An 11270-nucleotide genomic window follows, 5' to 3' on the forward strand; every position below is an offset into this window, starting at 1 on the left:
GATTGGGATACTTTATGGCTCACAGTTATCCGGGTTTGTACGTGTATTTACCTTTCAATTTTACCTACAGTATGACTGTGCAGCCTGACCTATGATTAAGATTATTATTCTTTATTTATATGGTGCCACAAGGGTTCCGCTGCGCCCAATTAGAGTACATAAAATAATCAAAACAGGAAAATAGTGACTTAGTTGACGACAACATAGGACAAGTACAGGGTAAATAAACATAGCTACAGCAGCAGACAACACTGACATAAGTATCAGGGTGGCAGAAAACCGCAGGATTTGGTGCCGGTGAAGATGGTTTAAGTAAGAGAAGAGCTTACATTCTAAGCAATCCAAGCATGTAATAGCTCCCTTCTTCCCGGGCATCCTTATTAAAGTTTCTTAGAAGGAAAAAATACTAGTTTTTAATACAATGATTTATGCATCTGATCTGTAACGTTTTCTGTTGTTTGGTAATTACCTAGGAAGAGCCGTGCAGCAATGTCTTATTGCTCGTAACCTGCCTGTGCAACATTATAAGCAAAAGCTTTAGAGCTAATATTTCTGAAATGGAAACAATAACCTTATCATTTTCGTTAGAGCGTAAACCAGCTTGTACCAAAAATACATTGTATGTAAACCTTGTTATTTCTTGCACAATTAGCACATCTTAGATTGTAAATACTACTACTTCTGACGGGGCTCGTTTTCTTGCATAGAACTCTTCATACAAATATACAATGATACAACTATTTGAATGAACTTGCTCCCGAGAATAATCATTGTTTACACTTTTTTTTTTTTTTTGTGTTTTTTGCATTTTGTTTGTATGACTGCTTGAATTAAAGTCAATAAAAAAAATCTCTAATGTATCCAATGACTCATTCATTTGTTCCGATCCACAGCGCTTTTTATTCCCTCATACCTCCCAGATATTGCTTACCTGTTTTAACCCCTTCACTTTGCCACTGTCGTCTGGTCTCAATCCTGCGTTAATATCTGTAATTTATACAGTACTATCTGAATACCTGTGCTTCGCTACGTAATTTAAAGAACCATGGCAATCTTTGTCAGGCCGCACCTCTGGGTTTCTCCGGATTGGTGCTGTCAAAATGCTGGTGCTGAGGAGAATAATCCGCCTCATTCTCTGTCCCGTCCCGCCTTTGATGCTGCCCTGCTCAGTGCTGTAACTGCTGGTGCTGAGGAGAATAATCCGCCTCCTTCTCTGCCTCGTCCCGTCTCTGATGCTGCCCTGCTCAGTGCTGTAACTGCTGGTGCTGAGGAGAATAATCCGCCTCCTTCTCTGCCCCGTCCCGCCTCTGATGCTGCCCTGCTCAGTGCTGTAACTGCTGATGCTGAGGAGAATAATCCGCCTCCTTCTCTGCCTCGTCCCGCCTCTGATGCTGCCCGGCTCAGTGCTGTAAATGCTGGTGCTGAGGAGAATAATCCGCCTCCTTCTCTGCCTCGTCCCGTCTCTGATGCTGCCCTGCTCAGTGCTGTAAATGCTGGTGCTGAGGAGAATAATCCGCCTCCTTCTCTGCCTCGTCCCGTCTCTGATGCTGCCCTGCTCAGTGCTGTAAATGCTGGTGCTGAGGAGAATAATCCGCCTCCTTCTCTGCCTCGTCCCGCCTCTGATGCTGCCCTGCTCAGTGCTGTAACTGCGGAGGAGAATAATCCGCCTACTTCTCTGCCCCTTACCGCCTATGATGCTGCCCTGCTCAGTGCTGTAACTGCTGGTGCGGAGGAGAATAATCCGCCTCCTTCTCTGCCCCGTCCCACCTCTGATGCTGCCCTGCTCAGTGCTGTCACTGCTGGTGCTGAGGAGAATAATCCGCCTCCTCTGCCCCATCCTGCCTCTGATGCTGCCCTACTCAGTGCTGTAACTGCTGGTGCTGAGGAGAATAATCCGCCTCCTTCTCTGCCCCGTCCCACCTCTGATGCTGCCCTGCTCAGTGCTGTAACTGCTGGTGCTGAGGAGAATAATCCGCCTCCTTCTCTGCCCCGTCCCGCCTCTGATGCTGCCCTGCTCAGTGCTGTAACTGCTGGTGCTGAGGAGAATAATCCGCCTCCTCTGCTCGTCCCGCCTCTGATGCTGCCCTGCTCAGTGATGTAACTGCTGATGCTGAGGTGAATAATCCGCCTCCTTCTCTGCTCCGTCCCGCCTCTGATGCTGCCCTGCTCAGTGCTGTAAATGCTGGTGCTGAGGAGAATAATCCGCCTTCTTCTCTGCCCCGTCCCACCTCTGATGCTGCCCTGCTCAGTGCTGTAAATGCTGGTGCTGAGGTGAATAATCCGCCTCCTTCTCTGCCCCGTCCCGCCTCTGATGCTGCCCTGCTCAGTGCTGTAACTGCTGGTGCTGTGGAGAATAATCCGCCTTCTTCTCTGCCCCATCCCGCCTCTGATGCTGCCCTGCTCAGTGCTGTAAATGCTGGTGCTGAAGAGAATATACCGCCTCCTTCTCTGCCCCGTCCCGCCTCTGATGCTGCCCTGCTCAGTGCTGTAACTGCTGGTGCGGAGGAGAATAATCCGCCTCCTTCTCTGCCCCGTCCCGCCTCATGCTGCCCTGCTCAGTGCTGTAAATGCTGGTGCTGAGGTGAATAATCCGCCTCCTTCTCTGCCCCGTCCCGCCTCTGATGCTGCCCTGCTTAGTGCTGTAAATGCTGGTGCTGAGGAGAATAATCCGCCTCCTTTTCTGCCCCGTCCCGCCTCTGATGCTGCCCTGCTCAGTGCTGTAACTGCTGGTGCTGAGGAGAATAATCCGCCTCCTTCTCTGCCCCGTCCCGCCTCTGATGCTGCCCTGCTCAGTGCTGTAACTGCTGGTGCTGAGGAGAATAATCCGCCTCCTTCTCTGCCCCGTCCCGCCTCTGATGCTGCCCTGCTCAGTGCTGTAACTGCTGGTGCTGAGGAGTATAATCCGCCTCCTTCTCTGCCCCATCCCACCTCTGATGCTGCCCTGCTCAGTGCTGTAAATGCTGGTGCTGAGGAGAATAATCCGCCTCCTTCTCTGCCCCATCCCACCTCTGATGCTGCCCTGCTCAGTGCTGTAAATGCTGGGATGACAGGCCAAGCTCCGCCCGTTGTATGCTAAATATGTTAGGTTTGCAGGCTGACAAGGGCACTAGGTCTCCTTGCTTAGAAACTAAAGTATGCCTCTGCCCCCACCCGTGTGTGCCTCTGCCCTTACCCGTAGGTTTCTCTGCTCCTACTCGTATGCCACTACCCCTACCCCTGTGTGTATATACCACAGCTCTTGACAAAATCGTCATGTGTGGGAGGTTGAGGGTGGCTTTCAATGTTTAGCTAGCAGTAGCTCTGAGGCATTACACAAATGTATTATCAATTTGTTTACAGGCTTGGACTAGGTGCACAAAGTAGAAGAAGCACTAGTGGATTGCTAGGAACTGTGCGGCAGGTAATCTGCGTCATAAGATTCACAGTGGTCGACTGAAAACCGTTGCGTCACTGGACATTCCCATCACATATGGAAGAATTTGCCCACCATGCCGCAGTAACGCCAGCCTTGGTCAGAAGATTTACCAACGGCTGGTTGCACCAACTAATGGAGAGTACTACACACTGTCACTGAGACTAGAAATTGAACGTTTTTATATATATATATATATATATATATATATATATGAGGATATTTTGTTTTCATACATTTGAGTGTAATCTAAATATATATTGTTTATGCTTTTAATGGTCCTGTATGATATACCGGCAGACGGGATGCCGGCTGTCAGTAGAGCGACAGCGGCATCCCATCTGCCGGATTCCTGTAAGCGAGTTCACTCGCGGGCTTGATACACTCGCTGCGCTTCAGGCACGGTGGCGAGCTTAGCTCGCCACAGGTACTTTTCCCACTCGTTTGGTGGACCCAATAACCGAGTAGAAAAAACGCGGGGGGATGTTGAGATTCCGACTGTCTGTATCCTGAACGACCGGGATCCAGACAGCCGGCTTTTTAACTGCATCCCGTTTTTAACGGTAAGTAACATACAGTATGCGTTTGTTTGTGTAATAAAAGATTACCTTCAAATTTTATTGCAATACATTTATATGGTGCAATAATGACAAATAATACAATTCTAAATAGAAAACTTCTTTCTATCTGTGCTCGCTTTCCTTTTTTGCTATTTAGTATTTTTCATATTGAGACTCAGCATCCCAACTGAGAGAGCAGCAGTCACATTGAAATCTGTATTCCTGGGAGCGCCGAATTTTCTATTTGTGTTTTGTTCTTTTGAGGCAGTAATGTTCCTGCAAGTGAGCAAACATGGCGGGGGAGAACTGCCCAGAGATATGCAAAACTGTATATCCTAAACCTATGAGCTAACGCACCGTAAGTGTTCCAGAGCCACAGGCTCCAACTCACAGGCTTTTACAGACAGGTATGTGTTAAATTTAGGGATGTTTTAAAGGCATTTTAGTTTGGTGCTTGCTGTGGTTATTTTCTGTTTAATATTATTATTATTATCCATTATTTATATGGTGCCACAAGGGGTCCACAGCCCCTTAGAAAGTAGATAAACAGAAACGGTATAAACCAGTGATTTTCAACCTTTTTCAACTCGCGGCATACAAACAAGACTTTTAAAATTGCCAAGGCGCACCATCATTCCACTCACAGGAAAAAAACACACAATCTGGCCCCCGCAGGAAAAAAAAGCACACATTGGTCCCCAGATTAATACAAATACATTGGCCCCCGTACTGTAGCAATACAAAATGACCACCACAGTAATAAACACATTGGACCCCATAGTAATACAAATTGCACCCACAGTATTTAAACACATTGGCCCCCCACAGTAATACACCAAAGACACTGGCCCCCACAGTAATTCCACACACTGGCCCCCACAGTAATTCCACACACTGGCCCCCACAGTAATTCCACACACTGTCCCTCTCAGTAATTTCGCACACTGCCCTTTACAGTAATTTCACATACTGCCCCCCACAGTAATTCCACACACTATCCCCACAGCAATTCAATACCAGTATCAGTAGATTTGCTCAGCGGCGGCCGCTGGGAGTTTATACAGCCATGAGGAGCAGCAAGGAGCTGTGAGGCGCACTGCTTGGCTGGCGCGTGGTGCTGGCAGGCAGTGTGGTGTGAGTCACGCTGCATTGCCATAGGTAAGAGGCCAGGCTGCAGAAGAGCGCAAGTGCTGCCTGAGCACTCGATTCTGATGTCAACAGCCTGGCAGCACATCAGACAACTGCTGGTAGCGCGGCAATTGGGAACCACTGGTAGAACCAAAACAAGAAAAAGTGACTTACAGTACACAACATAGACAAGGTGTATAATCATTCCTGCATCAGCCAGCCACACAGCACGACAAACAGATTCCCAGCACCATCAGACAGGCCACAAGCGGGCCATCTGGCACAGGTCAGCAAACAGGCCACAAGCGGCCACCTGGAACAGCCCAGCAAACAGGCCACAAGCGGGCAACCTGGCACAGGCCATCAGACATGCCACAAGTGGGCCACAATCACAGGTCAGCAGACAGGCCACAAGCGGGCCCCAGTGCCATCAGACAGTCCACAAGCGGGACACCCCGAACAGGTCACAAGCACATCCCCAGCGCCATCAGACAGCCCAGCAGTTCCATATGACTGGCCAGGGCGCCCGCACCATTAGTTGACAGGTTAGAGGGCTCCAGCACCACCTGACAGGACATTGTGCCCCGGCCCCAGCATAATCTGACAGGAGGCCCCCAGGAACAATTGATAGTCCAGTTAGGCCCCAGAATTAGTGTATAATGCACTGCGCTGTATCTGTTTTTAGTAGCTCAACAATAAAATATAAATTGCTAAAAGGAAAAAATGAGTGCTTTTAATATATATATATATAGCTGGTTGTGGCAAGATTATGACATTATGATTAAAATGTTTACACTCTTTTTTTGGAAGAGTAGTAGGAAATGAAGATTTGATCCGTTGCTCTGGTAAAAAAAAACAAAAAAATCGTATGCTGTGGTTGCACCCCCTATAACTAGGCTGACCCTACCTCTATCTTACCACAGTCCAGGTTGGTAAAGATGGTATGTGCCTCCCGTTTACACGGGATCCTGTTTGCCTCCCGCTGCTGGTATCGCTGATAGCGGCGGGCACCTGGAAATGACGTCCTGATGTAGCTGATGTTCAGTGCGGTTGGGTGCGCCGATGTTGAAATCTGTTTTTCGGTCCTCTCTATTTTCCTTATGCCCCCAACGCGTTTCATGCGCCATAGCACACTTTCTCAAGGATGGCTGTGCTGGAGACATGCTGTCTATTTATAGTAAAAAATACTTTCTTGATAAAAACGGAAGTAGTCACCAAAGTCTTTAAAAGGGTGGGAATCGCATGTTCCGTGCTTTTCTTTTCTATTTTTATTAGAAAAGAAAAAATAAATATAGCAATATTAAAATTAATTTTAAGGTGCCACAATTGTTAGTATATTCTACAGATTATCACAAAGAAAAAAATAGCTTAAAACTAGCGCTCTCTCTACACAAATAAAGGATCTTTAATATTGACACGCAGAAATCCCCTGTGTATTCTCTCTTCTGGAAAAACACTTACAGGTGGTTTCTTTCACGTGTGTCCATAAAGGTATCTTTAAACGGCTTAACGATTTCACCCACTGGTATCACAGTATTCTTTCAATATTTAGCTTGACAGTATGTAACTTACATTAAAATTCTGTCCCGCGTTCCCATAAAGGTATCTTTATCCTCTCTGTATGTTGGTGTCCAATAGGGATTCCCAGCAGAACACACTTGTTTTCCAAAAAAGGATTTTTATTTAAAATGCAAAAAAGTCATAAAAAATAATAATAGGTAAGTCCGCATACATGCATTGGAACTGGGTGTCGGCAGTTGATGTAAAACCCCGTGAAGAGACGCACCGGCTGCAGACAGGTAAGCGTACCGCACGGAATCTGAATCACCGATCTCCAGGACCTTCTGTATGCAGACACAGGACGGCTTCGACGCGTTTCCGGGAGTCCACTCCCCTTTTTCAAGAAGTACCGTCCTCTTCCTCTGGTCCGATATTTATACTCTAAGTGCACATGCAGCTGATCACAATAATACAATATACAGGCAATTATTTATAAAACCATAAAAACCACTTTGTAAGAACATTTAATCATACAAATAAAACTTCTTTCCCTGTTATTAATATTATCCGCTATTTGCTTAGTTCGATGTTTTGCATGTATGTTACTGCAATTTTTATTTATATTCTTAATACACATTAACTACAATAATTAATGATAATTAAAATGGGCTATTTCGTATTACATGATTACCCCACAGTTTCCTATCTTATGCATTTTGTTAGTATATTCTAATTGATAATATGTATTAATATGGATATCCTAAAAAAAAGCATTAAATTCGAAGTCCATGTTTAACCCCTTGAGTTCCAATGTTTGTATTTCAAAGATCCATCGAGATTCAGTTTTTTTTAGTTCCCTTATTGTATCTCCTCCTCTCTAATTTGATTCTATTTTCTGAATAGCCATAGATTGTAAACTTGAATGATTTTTGTCATGTTTCAATAGATAATGATTAGATAAACTGTGTTGTAAGTCCTTTCTTTATATTATACACATGTTCTCTTAGTCTGATTTTAAGTTTCCTTTTTATCTGTCCGATGTACTGCATCCCACATGGGCATTCCAAAAGGTAAATAACCCCCTCCGATTCACACGTGACATGTTCTTTTACAGTATATTCCTTGCCCGTTTGTTTGGATTTGAATTTCAATTTGGGTTTTGTTGACGCATCTGTACAATTTCTGCAGATGTTACAATTCAGGCAGTGTTAAAATCCCTTTTTGTTGTTAGAAACTTGATACTAGTGTTTAATATTTTTGGCTCACCTGTAAATATTTTTGGTTTGTCTGTAAGGTGTACTTTCAATTCTTCGTCTAATTTTAAGATGTGCCAAAATGAAAATTGCTATTGAACTGTGTATGTATGATACCTTGTCGTCTGCTGTAGGTTCTTTTTTCTTAGAATTAATAATTTCCTTTCTCCAAGCTATTCACTGATGTTGCCGTCAATACCTGTTCACTATAACCCTTTTTCACAAAATTCTATATCAAGGCTGAGCTTTGTTCTTCAAACATCTCGTTTTCGGTACAATTTCGTTTGTCTCCTAAATTGTCCAGGGGGAATGTTTTTTACCCAATTCCGATGGTGATTGCTAGAAATTGGTAGTATATTATTTCCATTCACTTCCTTCACATGAGTTTTAGTATGAATGTTGCTTTCTTTTATAAAGATTAGTAGATCCAAAAATGTGACTGCTTTTCTGCTTGTTACAGTATAAAATCTTAATTTGGTGTTGGTATTTATATATCTGGTGAAATCTTGAAGGTCGGCTTCTGATCCGTCTCAAATAAAGATGACCTCATCTATATATCTGTGCCACATCTTCAAATTGACCAGATATTTATTGTTTGACCAAATAAGGTCATCCTCCCATTTTGCGGCGAACAAGTTGGTGTAGGACGGAGGGAGAGATGTACCCATCGCAGTGCTACAGGTTTGTAAGTAAAATTTATTGTCGTCCCAGAAATAGTTGTCTCAATATAAAATCAATATTGTCCATAATTAAGTTGATCTGTCTATTATGCATATCAGTTCCAGTTGTGAGATAATGTTGAGTATGTTCACATCCTGTATTGAGCAGGATACATGTATATTGAGAGGAAACATCACTTGTTCCAAGTATATCGTTTTCATTCCATGTGAAGGTATCCAGTATCTGAAGAATGTGCATAGTGTCTTTTAAGTGACTTTTTTGTTTTGTAACTAATGGTTGCAGAAAAGTGTCTATGAATTTCGACAAATTTGATGAGATTGAGTTGATGCCAGAAACGATTGGACGTCCAGAAGGGTTCTGAAGATCTTTGTGAATCTTTGGTAGGCTATAAAACGTGGAGATTTGGAGATGTTCTTCCATAATTAAATTGTATTCTTTTTTTTGTGTCCATAATTCCCAAGTCCAAACCTTCCTCCAAGATAGTGTTAAATATAGAAAAGGAAAGCATGGAACATGCGATTCCCACCCTTTTAAAGACTTCCGGTGACTACTTCCGTTTTTATCAATAAAGTTTATTTATTATAAATAGCATGTCTCCAGCACAGCCATCCCTGAGAAAGTGCGCTACAGCGCATGAAACACGTTGGAGGCATAAGGAAAACGGAGAGGACCGAAAAACGGAGCTCAAAATCTGCACACTCGGCCGCCCTGAACATCAACTACAGCGGGACGTCATTTCTGGGTGCCCGTCGCTATCAGCGATACCAGCAGCGTGAGGCAAACGGGAGACCCGTGTAAGCGGGAGGCACATACCATCTTTCCCAACCTGGACTGCGGTAAGATAGAGGTAGGGTCAGCCTAGGTACAGGGGGTGCAACCAGAGCATACGTTTTCTTACCAGAGCAATGGATCCAATCTTAATTTCCTACTACTCTTTCAAAAAAGAGTGCTAACATTTTAATCATAATGTCATAATCTATTTTTCTTACAGGTGCCACAGCTAGCTATATATATTAAGCGCTTATTTTTTCCTTTCAGCTGGGCTCCAGAACTTACTGACAGGCTATTGGGCCCCCAGCACCATGTGACAGGCCAGCCAGCAACAAATCAGAGGCCAACACCACCAAACACCATCTGAGAGGTCAGTGCCCTCTGCATCTTCTGAGAGTACCATCTGAGAGACCATTTCCTCTCTAATAATTATGATCTCTCATTCTGTTTTGAATGGGTAGTATGATTACTTTGCCCCTCGTGTCAGTTGAAATAAAAGTTTACCCGTTTTTTGGGCAATTCTATGCCTCTGTGTTAATATATCAGTTATACTGTAGGTTGCACTATGTAAAGTGCCATTGTCCAGAAAGGGTGGCCAAACTCAGTCCTCAATGAAACCTATCATTTCATGTTTTACACAGTAAATCTCACTGGTGCATAGGTGCATTCATTACTACCTGACACATTTTAAAAGATCCACATGATCTGTTGGGGGTCCTTGAGGATGGAATTTGGCCACCCCTGTTATTTACCGTAAAAGGAAAACAAACACATACAGTATGTTATTAAATATTCAAACACTGATAACAATGTCCAAGAATACATTGAAAACAGATATAGATTGTAAGCAGAAGTTTCTATTGAGAAAAGTTCTCATTAGAGCTTGTAGAAATATTCTGATATCTGTTTTGAAGGTAATAAATGGCAACATATAAAACTAATTACTATAATATATTCCTTATTCATACCTATGCGGTCTCCTGATATACTCTGTGCTGCTGTCTGCCACCCTAGGGGTGCTAGGGATTTCAAATTATTTTAGTTGCGTCCGCCATGTTTTAGTACGTTTTGTATGTGAAATTTCACGTTCTTCGCTTGTAAACTTTGGATTTGTATAGAAAAACAGACAGAAGGACAGAATGACAGATTTTCAGTTTTATATAATTTTTATATAATGGTTATGACATTTGTGAGGAGGGATTAGACTGTATTGCGGTCTTATCAGACCAGAGAAGCATGTAACAGTCTAATTATTTCCATTTTCAATTTAAGCACCTCAAAAATAATTAATAAGAAAAATATCTATTATTATTATTATTAAGTGACTTAATCTCAACTGGTGGCAGGAGTATTACCATGCAATCACTTCTATTTCCCCATTGCAACCATCTCCTATATATTAGTCCTGTGACTCTGTGCCTGCATTTCTAACGCTGGGTGGAGTCACAGCAGTGGGCGGAGTCACAGAGCCCACCCACCACATGTGTAGCAAGTCTCTGCTCCTCCTCCCCCCCCCCCCCCCCCGCCATCAGCCACTCCGACTCCCCGGCCGCGGTGCAGAGCGAACAACAACAACTGCTGCTGCTGCCACAGGCATAGACATTAGGAGGGACGGGTGGCGCAGGAGAAGCCCTCCCTGCCCCGCGTACACAGACCTGCCACCTCCTCCACGCACATCCAGCTGTCCGCTCTCCTGCTGTGACAGGAGGCGAGTGCTGCAGTGACGTCATCTCCTGCAGCACTCGCCTCCTGTCACAGAGAAGAGCCGGCACACACACTCCAGTCTCCGGGGGCTGCCAGCATCTACAGGCAAGCTGGAAACACCCCCGCAGCGAGAGAGAAAAGACCCGTGAGGCCACGCCCCTTTTGCATTAGGCCATGCCCCTTTTCATCCACCGTGCAGCACGAGCAGGGGGGAATGTGTGTAATAGTAGCACAGACTGCCTCTGAACACTGTACTGTTTA

This window comes from Pseudophryne corroboree, chromosome 12 (genome assembly GCF_028390025.1).
Source record: "Pseudophryne corroboree isolate aPseCor3 chromosome 12, aPseCor3.hap2, whole genome shotgun sequence".
Taxonomy (NCBI): domain Eukaryota; kingdom Metazoa; phylum Chordata; class Amphibia; order Anura; family Myobatrachidae; genus Pseudophryne; species Pseudophryne corroboree.